At 33.6% G+C, this 2,358-nt stretch overlaps 1 long non-coding RNA gene across 1 annotated transcript; it reads right to left on the reverse strand.

Moving 5' to 3' along the window:
* Positions 1-257: 257 nt before the first annotated feature.
* On the reverse strand, positions 258-942 carry LOC141666563 (uncharacterized). The gene is made up of 3 exons (XR_012552288.1): positions 849-942; positions 648-769; positions 258-570 (listed from the first exon to the last, which is right to left on the reverse strand). It is a non-coding gene; the product is annotated as an uncharacterized LOC141666563 (long non-coding RNA).
* Between the last annotated feature and the right edge of the window lie 1,416 nt (positions 943-2,358).

Below are 2,358 nucleotides of genomic sequence, written 5' to 3' on the forward strand. Positions count from 1 at the left end.
ACCGTTGAAAGGAAAGAATAAAATTATAATTTGTATCTACGTCAATTTTTAGCTACTAACATTTAAGATCTTGACAATGTGCATCTATAGTATCTTATTTAGTATAATTTGCAACATTTAAATATTTTTCTATCGAAGATATAAGTGACTTCTCTAAATTTTGTTCACGCGAAGGGATTACCCGCTGAAACTCTTAGATATGAGGCTGCTAAATGAGTAGCTGATGCTTCAGATAAATAAGCATAATGATTGGTTGGTGAACTCATACTGCTGTACTTGTACAATGGCCTTGTGACCTATTGCAGGATACTACGTATGAGAAGGAAGCATCACCAATGTAAGCACTGCATGGAAAGATCATACCATCACATGTATGCACTTGTCAAACGGCGTGCCTTGGCTGGAGGCACGAAACCTACATTGTTGGTATTTGTTAGTAGGTTGTGCTGCTGCACTTTTCTTTCCTGTCTTCACTTTTCCAAACTGCTGAGGGTGCTTCTTTAATGTTTCAGAATAAATTTAGCCTTTAGTATAAACACTTCAACGCACTCGATAACAATTCATATTGCTCTGTACTAACATAGAAAAGAAAAATTAAACACCTCTAGCATAAAATGTCTTCTTCAAAATATTGAGATTATTATTACCTTTAGAAAATGATGAGCAATTCTTGGTTAGTTAATTGTATGGATCGTAAATTCCTTTCTATTCAGAGGCATGTCCGACATTTTTTGAAGTCATGATTGTGACTAACCTTGTCACTTTAAATCTGCCGTAAGATAATAAAATCAATATGAAGATACAAATATTTAACAATACAATCTTTATATGTAATCATGTAGGCTGACCATTTTTGGGAAGAAGGAGACAATGGACCTAGCGCTATTCGTCTCGGATTTTACAACAAAGGAGAGACAAAGGTTGAGCCTGAATTCGGAGACACTGTAAATACAATGTGTATCGTACATGAGATGAAGCCATCCCTGATTTGTCCACTGCGTATCACTTTATCAAATCAATTCAAACAAAAAATTACAATGCTTTTGCTTTGCCGCTAAATGGAAAATAACATAATATAATAGTCAATGAAAAATGGACAATGATCATAAGAAAAGGCAGGGATGTAGTAGTTTCCATGTTTATGGGAGATAAAAGAGTTATTTTCGGAAGTTAACGAATTCCAGTTCGAAAACTTGAGAAGAACATAGTGCTACTTACACATATGGGTCAAACTCGGTTGAATTGGATAATCCTGGCATGGGTAAAAACTCTAGAAAATCCAAACAATTTAAATGAGGTTAGGAAATCTATTGCCTCTGAAAGCCTCACCGATCTCTAGACATTTTTCGTGCATAAACTAAATTTAGTTTATAGTAATAATAACTAACTAAAATAAACAATCAAGGAACATCTCTCATTAAAAGGAAAATACAATAATACTTAGTGCAACATTGAAAAGAAGAAACAAGCCTGAAATAGCACTGCAAATGATCCTTACCCAAAAACTTGTTCGACCATATAGCTCATTATTTGGATTACCGCATTAAACAAATTTACATCATAACCCAATATATATAAGTTGTCTTGGTACCCAATAACTTATTATTTTTTTAGAAGATCCAAAGCGTGATATTGAAAGATCAGATAATCTTAGACAAATTTTATCACCGATTTCTAAAGATGTCGATTTCCTGTATTGATGACAGTAACATAGTAAAGACTCCCTGCTTGAAGTCATCTGTGGAACCATGTTTCTAGATCTTTTGAGCAAACATAACACTATATCAAAAGTCTCATAATGTAATATGATAAATTATTTTATGATGGCCTGAATATACCCAGGAAAAGGCTGCTTGACAATGTAGCTTAACACAAAATATAAAACACGCTCTAAAAAATTGCAAGAAAGAAAAACAGTGCTCAAGTGTAATGAAACAACTATTCAGACATTTTAGCAAATTTACCATTGCCAAATACAGTAAAGAGCAACTTGTCTTAATACCCTCCTTTGAGATCATTAACCACATCATATAACATAACTACATTATCTCAAAAGTCAACAGTAGATATATTTAATACTTATAATAAATTCATGTATTAAAAAATTTGGCCAAGTTAACAAAGTTTGTAATAGAAAATATTAAATGAAAGATGTGATTGCAAGAGTAGTCTTTATATTGCCAAGTTGTGAAGAACCTTAAAGTATACCTGGATCTCTGGAGTATGGTCTTCTCAGAGGAAGAGTCACAGGGTAATTGGTATAGTAATCCTATATAGAGCTGTTCACGAACCGAGCCGAGCCGAGTTTTGATCAAACAGAGCCGAGCTTTTATTTTTTTTCTGACGAGTCGAGCCGAG

Source organism: Apium graveolens, chromosome 6 (genome assembly GCF_009905375.1).
Source record: "Apium graveolens cultivar Ventura chromosome 6, ASM990537v1, whole genome shotgun sequence".
Lineage (NCBI taxonomy): Eukaryota > Viridiplantae > Streptophyta > Magnoliopsida > Apiales > Apiaceae > Apium > Apium graveolens.